We start from the raw sequence: 16,564 nt of genomic DNA on the forward strand, positions 1-16,564 counted from the left end.
CACCCTCTTTCGGGAGTTATATTAACTAAACGTCACCTCGATAAGAGACTGTCCTATTTCACCACTGTCATTGCAGATTCAAAGCTAAAACAAAATAGTCTGTAGTTTGTTTCAGTATTAAATAAAAAATGGTAAAGACGAATTATTTCCTCAAGATATAAAATGAGCATTTTCTGTAAAAATCCCGAAATTTTTCTGTATATTTTACTTTCAATAAACTTTTTTTAGATCATACTTCCTACAAATTACTTAAGCTACAAAGTAATAAGGGACCAACGCACAACATGAGTCATATGCGGTACCGGTACATGTACCGGTAGTTCCGACTTTTTCTTAGTTGTGTCCTGATTGATGCCTAAACTGACACTTAAGTGACAAATCAACAGATTTCCCAGCGGTGGCTCTAGCCAATGAAAAATACTTCTCCACGTAACCTCGTTCACATGATACAAATACTTAGGTAAAACTGAATTATAGACAAATGCGATCGGGCATGCGCATTATACGCGGGTGCGTGCTATCTGTGTACTGAGATAACGAAGTGCATGGGTGCGCATTATAACCCAATGCGCATTTTAAGCCGGAAAATACGGTACTTTACCTTTGTTGACAGTCTAATTAATTCAAATTATGTTAACATCTAGAACTCCATCATGTACACACGTACATGACAGTGTAGACAATAGTAAATATCCACTACGTATGCACTATGCACGTATGTCTTCATGTATGTAAAAGTCAATGGAAGTGTTTTTGTGTGGTTTACTGTTTTGTAGGAGCTATGTCATGCTAGGATAATGCCCTGAGATAAACTTTGACCAGTCTCAGAGGCCAGATAGGAATGACATTAGAGCATATGTCACAGCATTTGGTGATGACTGAAAAGGGGAGGAACAACAGCAGCTATGAACAGTGTGCACAGGGGAAGATTGTCTCTCTCTTTCCTGAACTGATTCCTAGTTTTTATGATAACATGGTGAAATTAATTCTGCAGTAAGTACCAGGTAGGGCATCCTCCATTAACCTTTCCTCATCATGATTTGTCATATTTTTTCCTAATAATGTGACAGAAGGTTTATGAGAATGGACAAATGAAATAACAGATGATTTTTTTTTGGGGGGGGAGGGGAGGGGCACAAAGGAAAAAGAAAATATATAGCTTGACAGATTTGAAAGTGCTCATAAGCTGGTAAATGATCATGAGCATAAATAATACCATTATATATCTAATATATATATGTTTATACAAGTATACGTGCTTGTGTGCATACATATATAAAGCTGGGTGAGTGTATATGTGAGTATATTCATCATACAAGTGAATGTTTCACGTAAAAAATAATATACATGAAAAATATTCATAAAATGCTTCCTGAATAGGTGTGGGAGGCTGCTATATGGATCTGCAGAATAGATTTCCACATAAGGGTCAAGGAGTTAAGGAGTCGGGAGTCGGGTGTTGGAGTTATGTGTCAGAGTTGGAGTCTGGAGTCAGAGTTGGCATCCTAGGAATTCTAGGAGTTGGAGTCGAAGTCGGACCTTATACCATCCGACTCCGCAACCCTGGTTCAGAGATCATTAACCTCTTCAATACAAGTCAAATTCTCACTAGCAGCATCGGCTGCCTGATGTATGATGATTCATCACGATATTCTCATTATAAAATATAAAATTACAGCTGTATTGCTTGATCTTTCACTCTCAATATCAACAACCACAGAAAATATGATCAAGCCAGTTCACAGAATATGCAGGTCATTCAGCTATGACTACAAAATAAATATAATCAAGACGTCAACACAGACATCCTCATGATGCCCATGTAGGCATCGTTGTATGGAATAGGTTAAGAATCTCATCATAGATTGGTGAAGTCTGTAAGAAAATAGGACTCTGAGGCCAAATTTATAAAAGATCCTAACCCCTAAGTCTAGACATAAATCTTAAAAATGGCAGCGACCTAAATGCTTATGTCTAGACATAACCTCAACATAGCACAAAGTCTAGTGAGAAGTAAACATAGCAGCTTATGTTCCCACCATAGTGTGATATGGTCACACAATAACAACAAGCCCGCCAATGCCAGCCTCAATCTATTCAGGGGAAAAGATGTTCTCAATGAAAGGAGTGACACTGAATTGATAAAAAGGTACGTTTGGATCGAGAAGGTATTGTGATGGTGACAGATCTCATGCAAGATACTCCTCCTTCTGACCGTACTCATAAGAGTATCCTACATAGGTAAGCTTATGCCAGGCAACACTTCATGTAAGTAAAAGACAAAACATAGTATGGAAATTGACATGAGTTACAATCAGTTCATTCCTCCCAACAGAGAAGTATTTAAGGAACTAGCAAAAGACACTCAACTTTTTTTCATAAGTTGCACTTATGATCAATTGTTGCCGTAATTTTTCTTCTTCTTCCTTCTTCAGCAATGAAGATTGACCAGCTGGAACATAGTGGTACTTCAAAGCACTGCTGTAAGCTTTTACTCAAGCATCCAGGCACATTGTACCTTGTATCAACAAGAAAATTAAATGTCCCCCATTTCTAGTCTCCTCCTTTTATTAAATCGGGCTTCCTCTTCCATGTCATCAGCCTTCACCTTCCAATACCGTGCCTCATCCCTCAGCTTTGCCAGCTCAAGAGCTCTTTTCTCCCTCAGGAAGACTACCTCTTCTTTTTGTAGTGAAAGGATAGTCTGCTGGGTGGTTAGAGGCACCACCTCCACTGTTGCTCCAGCAGCAGACTGTCCTTCACTTGTTGAAGGGAGCATATTCTCCTTCACTGGCAGAACAGCTGCTGTGGCTTCCTGAACAGCATTCCTAATAATGAAAAAGAAAAACAATGCATTACATTAGCTAGAATTTTTTTGAATTGCATAGAAATATAACCAAGTCGGTTAGAACACTAAGATGAGCTGGAGCACAACACATTTGAGTTGCCAGTGGTATACCCTGTAACATCAGGAATGGCAATGGTTTAATTCCCCAAACTCCTAATCCCCATCCTTCCTAACCTCCATAGGGAAAAAGACCTTCAAAAAGATTGATTTATTATCAAATTAATTTATTGAATTTGTTTTTATATTATATTACCTCATACTTAATCAAATTAACCCTAAGCTAATAAAGGAATGGCTGTGTTGTAAATCACTTTTTTAAGGTCTGAGAGCAGCCCCATATTATGTTAGGCCATGAGAAGTAATAACAGATCCTCCACACTAGTATTTTGAAGTGGCAGCATACCAATAGCCTAAACATTCATTCAGCATCAAAATAACACACATTAATATTAATGCACAGCTACACATCACCTTGATCATTCAGTATGCTTTTCTAAAATACAGTCTAGTTTATTATAAGGAAAGGGTTAGACACATACCCTGTACCAGTGAAGTCAATCAATGGCAGTTCTTCACTACCGGGGATGATGCCACAAATGACATTCTTCTCCCCAAGAACATCAATGATGAGTGTGTCCAGCTCATCAAGGGGTGGGGTAGGGGAACCGCCACCTTTTTTAAAAAGGAGGAAAATATATGTGTGTGTGTATATATTTATAAGAATGAATTTGCTTATCATTTTTGCAGCAACTATATTTTTTACTTACACTTTGTGGTAAAAGAAACAGATTATTACAAAACAGACTAAAATCTGCCACAAGATATTGTTTTGTCACACAGATAACCTAATCTAATCAGTTGTATTTTATATAAAATATATGTATATAAATCCTCTGGTTAGTTTAGGAGCTATATCCCAGGCATCATCCTAGGCAGGGGACCCATCCCATATAGTTTTGATATATACTGCTTGTCTATAGGATATATTATGGTGTAAAGCTTTACAGTCCATCCACCCCAGTGACGATGTGCCCTAAGTCCATTCATCCCAGAAGTTGGGATGAATCTACTTCATAGTAGTTGATGCATCCAAACTGCTCAATATCGAGTTGTTGCACCCCAACAACGACTTTTAGTCATCATGATAACAGATCTCACAATTAAAGAATATTACACATTGGATGTAATAATAATAGTTTTAGTAATTGTATAAAAAAAAAGGGTGTTGCATACTCGTTATGAAAACCTCTTTATTGTATATTCAACATAATGAGTTCTTGCGCCCCAAATCCTTTTTCAAAGGAACTCAATTTGCGGGATAAAATTATTGGACACGTTGGATGTAATAATAACCTAACCTAACCTTGGAAAGAAATATATTTGTATAAAAAAAAAGGGGACTACATTAGAAAAGAATGAAAATAAAGAATAATCTAACCTAAATTTGGGTTAATCTATAGTATTTAGTAATTGCATGAGAGCTGACCCGTCATCCAGGAGGTGCCAAGATAAGAGGGAGGGAAGAGGGTGGAGGGGAGGGGAGTGGAGTGTGATGAGGATGGAATGGGTGGGAGTGGTTTTTATGCTTTTGTTTTTTGGCTACCTTCCTTATAAGTGGGAAAAACCCTTTGGTATATGTACAAGTATGTATGAGAGCTGAGGTGCAATGACTTAGTTGTGGGTTGCATTGGGGCATATCAACTTCCCCACATGTAGGCATGCCCCAACTTACAGGGCAAATGGACTTGGGGCGTGCAAGGTTACTCAGGGGCGGATAGACCTGCTACCAGCTGCAAGCCACCCAATTACCAAACCCCCCACAAAATTAATCTAACCTAACTTGGGTAGCAGCAAGACTCCCCAGACCCCACATAATATCAATATAATGTTACCAGGCTAGCCTTACCTAGCCTAACCGGCAGCACTAGAGTTTTTGACATCCGCACGCAGGAGGCGTTGCCTCTAATGCGGGCTTTCTTACTCATTTTTACTCATTACCACACTACCAGCCTTCTGATGTAAATCATAGGTAAGGTTAGGAAAGGTAAGCTTAGATTAGTGTCCCGGGGGGGTAGGTAAGGTAAGATTATATTAGTGTGATTAATGAGATTAATTTTGAAAGTAATAAAAAGATGTTTTGGAAAGAAATTACAAGAGGAAGAGGAGGCAAATCAAGTAGAGAAGAAAAGGTATAAGGTGCAGATGGAGAGATGATAATGGAAGAGAAGGCAGTGAGAGGATGGTGGGCAGAGTATTTTAGGGAGTTGCTAAATGTGAAGGAGGATAGGGAGGGAAAGGTAGTTGCAGTGGGAAGCACTAAGAAAATGAGAATGATGAGTGAGGAAAATGGAGGAGAAATAGAGAAGGATGAAGTGAAAGCAGCTGCTAAGATGATGAGAGCAGGTAAGGCACCTGGGTTGGATGGATGCCATTCAGAATGTCTGAAGAAAGGAGGTACAGTGATGGTGGACTGGCTGGTGAGGTTATTTAATGTTTGTTTAAGAGAGGGTAGAGCGCCAGAGGACTGGAGGAGTGCCTGTATAGTTCCTCTTTACAAGGGAAAAGGGGACAAGTGTGAATGTAGTAGTTTCAGAGGGATCAGCTTGTTGAGTGTAGTTGGGAAGGCTTATGGGAGGTCTTGATTGAGAGGATTAGGAGAGGAACAGAGGGAGTAATTGGTGAGGAACAGTGTGGTTTTAGGACAGGTAGGTGTTGTGTAGATCAGATTTTTGTGGTAAGATAGATATGTGAGAAAGCTATAGGAAAAAGTAGGGTAGACAGGAAGGCACTGTGGGAGGTACTGCAGATATATGGGATAGGAGGAAAACTGTTAAGAGCAGTCATGAGTTTTTATGAGAGTAGTAGAGCTTGTGTTAGGATTAGAAATGGAGAGAGAGAATGGTTTGAGGTAAAGGTGGGACTTAGTCAGGGATGTGTTATGTCGTCCTGGCCCTGGCTGTTCAATCTATACATGGATGGGGTGATTCGAGAGGTGAATGCAAGGGTAGTGGGTCAGAGGTTGGAGATGGTAATAGAAAATGGAGAAAAGTGGGAAATAAGCCAGTTGCTGACAACACTGTGCTTGTAGCAGGATCAGAGGAGTGATTGAGGAAGTTAGTGACAGAGTTTGAGGTGTGTGAAAGAAGGAGGCTGAAGATAAATGTGGGCAAAAGTAAGGTGATGAGATGTACAAGGGGTGAGAGTGACAGCAGGCTGGAAGTGAGCATTGAGGGTGAGAGACTGGAGGAAGTGGATAGTTTTAGATACTTGGGTACAAATGTGGCAGGAAAGGGAGGAGTGGGGGTGGAGGTAGAATGTAGATTGAGAGAAGCAAGTAAATGCCTTGGTGGATTAAAAAGTGTAATGAGAAATAGATATTTGGGAATGCATGCTAAGAGGAGGTTATATAAAGGAGTGATTGTGCTGACAACACTGTGCGGGGCAGAAGCATGGAACAGTGGTGGATCCAGGATAAAAATTTGGGGGGGGGGGTCTAACCTGAATTCCTTCCTCTGAGTAGTCTGATGTATCAGAAGTCTGAGGTATACTTAACTTAATAATGTTTTTCAGATTTTTCTGTATTTTAGACATATATAATAGAATGTATATTCATTTTATATTGTTACACGCTTGTGCTAGTCAGTGATAAGGCACTGGCACGCGTATACTCTCGCATAGAGAGAAATTATTGCAGGATCCGTGTGTAGTGTTAGTGCACATGGACTCATTGAAGTAATAAAAAATAAAAGTAACTTTAACAAACAGAAATACAAAAAAAAAACATGTATGAACTTCTGAACCAGTTAACCTCTTCCATACGGTGCCACATACGTAGGCAGTATGAGGAGCAAATGGATATGCGAGGCTGCCATATCGGCGTCTTGATTATATTTATTATAGTTGCCCCTGCATAATGACATACTCTCTAAACTGTCTTCATCACATTTTCTCTGGTTATCAAAATTCACGGGAGAAAGAGAGAACGATCGATATAAGCGGTGACTATTTTTTATGATGCGAATATTATGATGAAAACATCGTACGTCTGGCAGCTCATGCTGCCCGCGAGATTTTGGCCCGGAGTGAAGTGGTTAATAAAAGTATCTAAATTACATTAATAACACACAGCATTGTTCATGGGATCTCACACGAACATCAACCTCCTGTTTTTTTGGGCAAATACATTGATTACACTATTTCAATATTGATTTCATTGTGAACGCCGAGTAGCGCCAGGCCGTTGAGGCGATCTTGACCCATAGTATTCCTTAGGTAGGTCTTCAGTCGCTTCAGGGTTGAAAATGAACGCTCGGCCTCTGCGTTCAAGACTGGGAGCATGATCAAAACTCGGAGGAGCTTGGCCAGGTTCAGATACGTTCGTAATCAAGTTATCTTATTCAACGGTGTTAAATTGAGATTAATGGGTGTAAGTATGGGGGTACCTCAAGGTCTTATTCTAGGTCCTATTTTGCTTTTGATTTACATTAACGATAGGTGCTAAGATAAGAGGGAGGGTGGAGGGGTGTGGAATGTATTCAGGGATGGAATGGGTGGGAATGATTTTATGCCTTTTTCTTTTTGGCTACCCCCATTGTAAGGGGGAAGCCTTGGTATATGTATGTATGTATAAAGCCTGTGGTATTCTTGAATACTTACTGTTTGCAGATGATACTTCTTGATTGATTGCTTCAACAACACATAACAATCATATAGGTGACAATACAGGTATATTAAACGGCCAACAAACGTGGTATATCTCCTTTCTATCTCTTTTCAGCGCAACTGAGACACAACCCTGGCAACCCTACAACACGTGCAGCACAAAACAGATAAATGGAATTAAACAAATGCCAAACACAGCACAATTCCGCACACATGCTGTCAGTTTATTTAACCCCCGGACCTGGCAAAACATCAGAAAGTACTAAAATTGACTAAATGACATCCTTACATTGATTCATGGAAGAACAAATTTGGGGGGGCTTCAGCCCCCTCAGCCCCCCACCCCCACCCCCCCCGGATCCGCGCCTGGCATGGAACATAAGAGAGGAAGAGAGGAGTTTGAATGTGTTTGAGATGAAATGTCTGAGAAGTATGATAGGGGTTACTAGGCTAGAGTGTGAAATGAGGAGGTGAGGAGGAGAACGGGTGGAAAGGGAGCTGGGAGATAGGATTCATGAAAGAGTAATGGGATGGTTTGGACACAAGGAAAGAATGAGTGAAGAAAAATTAGTAAAAGAGGTGTGGAAGGCAGAGGTGGAAGGAGTGAATATGAGGGGGTGTCCTAGGATGAGATGGATGGGGTGAAAGGGGCATTACAAAAGAGGAAGGACGGGAGAGGACAGAAGATAGGGGTGAATGGAGAAGGGTTGTTAATGGATGATGCTGTGATGCATGAGGGGGAGTGGGTTGGGGATGGGGGGTGAGGAAGTATGTATGAGAAAAAATTTGACGCAGTCCTAAGGGATTTCTCCCCATCTTCTCCTTTTCTGCATGAGGGGATGGAGAGGGGGGGGGGGGTCGCTGAATTTATGAAGCGACCTTGCTGTGGATGTGATGTGTCTTGCAACACTGCTTTTGACCCAGGGCAGTGGACAGGATGCAGGGATGACCCGTCATCCAGGAGTTGCCAAGATAAGAGGGAGGGAGGAGGATGGAGGGTGTGGAATATGTAAGGAATGGAATTGGTGGGAGTGGTTTCTATGCCTTTTTCTTTTTGCCTACCCCCCCCGAATAAGGGGGAAAAAACCTTTGGAATATGTATGTGTGTATGTAGTATCCCTGAGGGTGTCCAGGGGGAGGATTGAATGAACTAATCAGGAAGAAGCATCAGCCAAAGAGTCAGAAGTCCTGCACTGGAGGCAACACCTCCTGCGTGCGTGTGTTGAGAACTCCAGCAGTGCCACCTAACCACCTAATCTAGCTGGGGGACAAGGCCCCAATAAACTCTCCTAATTAAAAAAAAAAAAAAAAAAAATTGGTTGCAGCATTTCTAACAATTTGTGATGCATATATATGGGGTTCAAAATGCATAGAATAATGACATTAATGACACCTACCCCGTGGTTAGGGTGAGAAGTACCACAGTGAGATGGGGGGAATAATCTGAATGTGTATCAAAATACCCAACAATTAACTATGGTTTTACCCAAAATCTAACAGAATTACACCTTAGGTAAATGTTCTTACCTGTCACACTCATGGACCTATAGCGACTATGACGAGACTTTGCGCTGGCCTGAATGGTTTGCCAGCGCTTTTGGCACTCCTTAGAAGTCCTTTCCAGCCCAGGGAAGGCCTGGTTGAGCTCATCTGCTATCTTCTGCCACACCTGCTGTCTCTTCAAGGCACTACAGCCCGGTGTGGAGAAGGAGGAGGTCAACATCTCTTGGTTATCTCTGAAGAGATGAACCAGCTGTGTTGTAGCATCTGGGGTCCAATTGGCCTTCCTCGCTCTCTTGGGTACTTGCTGCATGTTTTCCATAATTGCAGTGAAGTTTTGAGGAATTCCAGTGGTGCTGTGCAGGTGGTCTGTAGTCAGATGTACCGCCAATTGTTTGTTTACAAAGCGTCGTTGTCTTGACAACGCGTTAACATTTTTTTAAATACAAGTATTTATATCTAAATACAACCATATCTTAAAAAAAAAAAAAAATTCCCAACTGTGGTGTGGGAAAGGAATGAATAATGACTTAATATACAAAATATTACATTTTTAAATATTCCCTTGTTTTGACTTCATTTTTTTCATACTTCCCATAATTATGGTGAAGACATAACTATGTCGAGACATAGTAAATATCATAGTTATGTTTCCACACAATAATTGCACCATAACTAATATGAGACTTAGGTATATAGATAGGATCTTTTATAAATTCAGGCCCTGGTCCATGATCTTTGTATTGGCTGTAAAAAGAATGTCGATACCAGTCATAATAATTAACTTAATAGTAACCCAGAATGTAAATAAAAAGTAAAAATCCACCATCAAGTGATATAACGAGTCATTACACACACTAGGAGTATGGCACACTTCTCCATATGATTGAATAGAGTTCCACTTTCGTGGCTCCGCCCATCTCAAAGAGTACAGATTCAAAATTGCTGAAGCTGATGAGCCATTCCATGTGAAAATTGAAGTTAATTCCAAATTCATTTCATTTGAAGAGTTGCAATATGCTGCAGTACAAATCTATGAACAAGAACATATTTGCAAGCTCTATGGTAGGCTAGGTTATGTAGATTAGGTTAGCAGAGTCCTGAGCTGGACGTAAAGGCCTTCCAGGATGTCTACTATAAGTAAACATAATTGTGATCAATTGCCTACTCCACAACTATGCAGAAACCTTGGTTCACTGGGGGTAGATTGGGGGTTTCTTGGGGGGGGGGGGGATGGAGCTGATGTACCTATTTTATCATGTTAGTATCAAATCTATTATGGCTTGTATACAATTATAGGGTACATAGACAAGGGTACATAGACAAGGGATATACAGAGGAGGAAGTAACATTGGGGAACTCAGTAAGCCTCAGGTCACTTGCCCCGAGTGAGGTCGGACATTACGTCCTGTAGAGATGAACTTGTCAACTGCCATACTAGTTATGGCATCAGGTGACCATTGACCTTTGGAAGTATTATAATTTGGAAACTTTTTTATTAGTGAGGATTCAATAATTTTTCTTTTGAAACTACATTGTGAATTGTATACTGTAGCTGCATTCTTCCAATCTCTTCTGTGATCTAAAAGACTAGAATGGAGGAATACAGCCGAGTTTTCTTGGCCGTATCTTAAAGAATTTTTATGTTCTTTGATCCTAGTGGGTAGATCATGTCCCGTTTGTCCCCAGTACACTTTATCACAATCGAGACATGGTATCTTATATACTCAAGATTTGTCCTTATTGGATGTTCTGTGATGGACATTTACTACTTTTTAAAAAATATTATTTGGGTAACTAAAAGTGATCCTAATTTGGTTCCTAGGTAATAATTTAGATGTGGCATGCATAGATTCGTTATAAGGGAGTTTAATGTTTGATTTTTCCCAGACAAATTTTGTGTTGGAATTAGTTGTTCTAAAATAACTGGTTTTGGCTTTGCTGAGGGCTTTTGTCAGAAACCAGTCTGGGTAGCCTATTTTTAATAATTGAGTGTGCACTGATTCAATTTCTGAGTTGAGAAATTCCGGGCTGCAAATCCGAAGAGCTCTTAAATAAAGGCCCGAGGCAACACTATATTTTATATTATCCGGATGATTACTGAAAAAATGTAAATTCCTGCCTGTATGAGTAAGCTTCCTGTATACTGTAAAAGACAAATTATCTGGATATCTGATCACTAAAATATCAAGAAAAGGTATTCTTCCTTCAATTTCCCATTCTACTTTAAATTTAATATTATGTGCTAAATTGTTGAGACTATCAAGAAAAACATTGAAAGAGCCCCATTTGTCATCCTAGATAGTGAAAACATCATCGACATATCTGAACCAGAACATGTCGGCTGGTTTGATACTTGGTAAAAGTACGCACTCAAAGTATCAAACCAGCCGACATGTTCTGGTTCAGATATGTTGATGATGTTTTCACTATCTGGGATGACAAATGGGGCTCTTTCAATGTTTTTCTTGATAGTTTTGTACAGCCACATGGCAGAAAACGTGACTGACAACCTGACGCTCTCTGCCAGCATTGAGCTTGCTTGACCCGACCCAGCGTAATTATCTAATTTCGCACCACAGGTAACTGGCCCACAAGTAGTATATACTGTATACCGGCTTCCGCCGCATGTAAAATCAGTTCACTCAGTTCACTCGTACCTTACAATAAAGGAGACGAACTCACCATAACCTCTTTCCCTTCACCAAAAAGTAGCTTCGCTACACTGGTGACCATCTGGAGTGACCACCATGGACTCGTCCCCCGTTGCTACCGCTCCCACCACCGTTCCATCTCTCCCAACGGCCACGGGGGAATATTGAACCAAGCACACCATACGTCGATATGCTATCCACCGCCCGCCTCCTGCCCATTGCCGTCGTCAAGATGCTATCCATCGCCCGCCTCCAACCCACAGCCATCAGATGTGACTCCTGCGCCCCATGGCGCCAGTCCGATTTGTCCTTCGCAACGTTAATGACGAAGTAATCACCACAGCAGCAGCGCCAGCCTACAGGCACCAACAACAGACGCTGGACCACCGCAATATGATGCACTGCGGATCTGCATTTAATCTCTGGGAGTCGCTACGACTCCTGGAGATTCGTCCTGGCAAACGTCAGGACACCTCTCCTCGATGCTGACTTTCCCATTCATTACAGGTTACTGGTCAACGTCACCAACATCCACCTGGTCTACGTAATAGCACCCGCCTTGACTGCCCTCCAAACCGCACCGCCATCGACGCTAGGCATCTCACGCCCGACGCTCACCGCAGCCTTCTGGGGCAACTTCATCATGTCTCCAGCAGAGATGGTTCATCTCAACTCCACTGTAGACCGCATCGCATTCAACTACAGCTACTGCCATCGACGCTAGACATTCCTATCGCCCGACGCTCACCGCAGCCATCTGGGGCAACCTCAACATGTCTCCAGCGGAGATGATCAGTGGCCATCCTCTCGCATGCGGAATGCCCCCTTAAGCCAAGGCAAGTTTGAGAGGGGAGTATTGTACAGCCACGTGGCAGAAAACGTGACTGACGACCTGACGCTCTCTGCCAGCATTGAGTTTGCTTGACCCGACCCAGTGTAATTATCTAATTACGTACCACAGGTAACTGGCCCACAAGTAGTATATATACCGGCTTCCGCCGCATGTAAAATCAGTTCACTCGTACCTTACAATAAAGGAGACGAACTCACCATAACCTCTTTCCCTTCACCAAAAAGTAGCTTCGCTACAGTCTCAACAATTTAGCACATAATATTAAATTTAAAGTAGAATGGTAAATTGAAGGAAGAATACCTTTTCTTGATATTTTAGTGATCAGATGTCCAGATAATTTGTCTTTTACAGTATACAGGAAGCCCACTCATACGGGCAGTTATCTACATTTTTTCAGTAATCATCCGGATAATATAAAATATAGTGTTGCCTCAGGCCTTTATTTAAGAGCTCTTCGGATTTGCCAACCCGGAATTTCTCAACTCAAGAAATTGAATCAGTGCACACTCAATTATTAAAAATAGGCTACCCAGACTGGTTTCTGACAAAAGCCCTCAGCAAAGCCAAAACCAGTTATTTTAGAACAACTAATTCCAACACAAAATTTGTCTGGGAAAAATCAAATATTAAACTCCCTTATAACGAATCTATGCATGCCACATCTAAATTATTACCTAGGAACCAAATTAGGATCACTTTTAGTTACCCAAATAATATTTTTTAAAAAGTAGTAAATGTCCATCACAGAACATCCAATAAGGACAAATCTTGAGTATATAAGATACCATGTCTCGATTGTGATAAAGTGTACTGGGGACACACAGGACATGATCTACCCACTAGGATCAAAGAACATAAAAATTCTTTAAATATGGCCAAGAAAACTCGGCTGTATTCCTCCATTCTAGTCTTTTAGATCACAGAAGAGATTGGAAGAATGCAGCTACAGTATACAATTCACAATGTAGTTTCAAAAGAAAAATTATTGAATCCTCACTAATAAAAAAGTTTCCAAATTATAATACTTCCAAAGGTCAATGGTCACCTGATGCCATAACTAGTATGGCAGTTGACAAGTTCATCTCTACAGGACATAACATCTGACCTCACTCGCGGCAAGTGACCTGAGCCTTACTGAGTTCCCCAATGTTACTTCCTCCTCTGTATATAACCCCTTGTCTATGTACCCTATAATTGTAACTGCTGAAGAGGACCACAGTCAGTGGTCGAAATATACGGTTTACTCTGTATCTCAGCTTATCTTTCTCCGAGAGTGGGTTTAAGTTTTATTTTATTCGTGTGTTACGACACCTACGTTACTTGACATATTCATAAGTTGAAATTTTTACAAAGTCAATACATATTTATCAATCGGAAATAACATTAAAAGTAAATAAGCCATTATAAAAACCCCGATCCCCCTAATGGACCAGGGTTTTCGCATAGCTGTGAAGTAGGCAATCAATTAGGCCTTAAGCACACTGGCGACTTTGTAGAGCCACAAGTGGCTGCGTTTTGTGGCGGGGATATTTTCTCCCATAGGTTCCCATTGTTTTCAAGCTTTGCCGATCACACTTGTGTCTGTGGCTCGCGACTGTGGCAAGCTGTCGCTCGTCCCCGCCACAAACAGCGCATTTTGTGGCGGCGTTTTGTGGCTGGCTGAGAGCACACTAGCGACCTCTGGCGACCACATGTGGCTGCTAATCAGTGATGCAGGAAACTTCGTAGAGGTGAGGTGTGTGTTGTCCCGCTGTTCAAACAAGGTAAGTTATTAAGCCCCAATAAATTGTACTTAGCATTCTTTTTTCAGTGTGAAAGGTCAATATTTATTTATAAACAGACAAACCGTACCTAATACATAACCTTCCCGTTTTCAACGATAAGTTAATAAATTTAAGTTATAAAAAAGTACAATACAAATGAAATTTTAAATTCAATGAAATATTAATGGACGCAGTTTTTCGCATGTTTTTTAAAGTTTTTTTTTTTTATTTAATCATTTAATCAAATAAACTTAATCACTGCTACGTAAGATATCATTGGCGTTATTCTGTCATTGTAATCGTATTTAAAATTTGTTTCCCACATTTGGCATTATTTGAAATACCATTTGTTATTGTCTGCAGAGTGTGACTTGACAAACTTGTAGTCCGGGCTGTACCTGCCATGGCTTCATTCGGCTTTGACACAGAGCGATTCATTATTGAAATAGAAGATAGGCCAGCGATTTGGGACGTGCGCCTCAAGGAATACAGCAACAAAATTTTGAAAGCAAAGGCATGGGAGGAATTGTGCTCTATATTCGTACCCAACTTCAATGAGTTGGATTGCCAAGGAAAAAACAAAGCAAGTAAGTATGACATTTCATATATTTATATTCACAATATTTGATATTGTAAGTCTAGTATTTCATACATAGCTGTATAATAATGTATATCTAATACATGAGTGACACAAGAAATAATTTAGAAAAAAGTTTGTAACACATTACATCCTTTACTATGTCACACATTGACTTGCCCTACACTCTGTTCCCAATCATTCTATCCTGCCACGACACTGATCCTATGCTGGAAAAGTAGTCCGAGAACTTTTCTCTTATTGTTATAGCGGATCGAGGGCATCCTGCTTGTATTGCACCATCACCATCAGTCAGACCTACAACATTCAGTGTGTTTTCAAACTGTACACCATCCCTTTCTCTTACAAAGTTGTGTAAAGTGCAACATGCCCTGATAATGTTTTCGGCATTCTCAACATGTAAATCCAGTGGTCTATGAAATATGCGCCATTTATTTGTGAGAATGCCAAATGCACTTTCGATGTATCGCCTCGCTCTTGATAAGCGATAATTAAAAATTTTCTTTTTGTGTTGGAGATTTTTTCCCCCATACGGGCGTAGCATGTGAGTAGAGAGGCCAAAAGCTTCGTCGCCAACGAAAACGAAGGGAAGTGGGTCCCCATTCGTTGACACTGGTTTATCGCTAGGAATGTTCAGTGTATTTTGCTGCATTTTTTTGTAGAGGTTACTGTTTTTGTAGATTGAGGAGTCTGATGCTTTACCATAAGAACCGACATCTATAAAAGTAAACCTGTAGTTTGCGTCACATACAGCTAACAACACCATTGAAAAATACTTCTTGTAACAAAAGTAGTTAGAACCACTGCCCGTTGGTTTAATGAGCCTCACATGCTTGCCATCGATGGCGCCTATGCAGTTTGGAAAGTGTGCTTCACAACGAAAGCCTTCTTCAATTTTCAGCCATTCTTGCTTTGTTAATTCTGGGAAACATAGGTCGTGTAGATACTCCCTTATCGCCTTGCACACTTCTTGCACGATCCCTCTAGCGGTGGACTTCCCACACCGGAAAGTGTAATGTAGTTCAGAAGAGGAACACCCTGTTGCTAAGAACCTGAAAAGAACATTTAAAAATCGGTAAATTTATAGAACTACCCAATATTCGATAGCGGACTATAACATCGTTTTTCTTATACTTCAGACAATTCTAAGACACCTTTCTTCTATGGTATTTCTGCCGCAAATTAGCCGTTAATGAGATATATCCACTTCTAAAGAAATGCTCTGCTATTTATAGCAAGTATGGCTACCTAGTGCATAGGCCTACTTGCGCTAGAGGATGTTACATATTATAACATGAAACTCATTTTACTCAGATTTTGACGCGACTTTAATTTAACCCGACAAATAATAATACATGAGAAAACGTTGTGCTATCATTGAAATTTTATTCATGTAGTTATTTTTGATGAAGCTAGTGTGTAGACTAATAACTTTATAACTAATCTTTACATCTTCTTACAGCTACAGATCTACAACGGAAATGGAAGAGTTTGAGGGACTCCTATAGAAGAGAATTGACATTGTCGAAGAAAGAAAAATCGGGATCTGGCGCAGGAAGTGGGAGGAAGGAATATTTGTACTTCAAACAGCTGTCTTTTCTTCAAGAAATTTGCGCAACAAAACCACATGCAGCTGAAAGTGTCGAGGATACTACAGTGCAGGGAGATGAACGAGAAAACCCAGGA

Source organism: Oratosquilla oratoria, chromosome 8, assembly GCF_046742065.1.
Source record: "Oratosquilla oratoria isolate Oo_2021 chromosome 8, ASM4674206v1, whole genome shotgun sequence".
Classification (NCBI taxonomy): Eukaryota; Metazoa; Arthropoda; class Malacostraca; order Stomatopoda; family Squillidae; genus Oratosquilla; species Oratosquilla oratoria.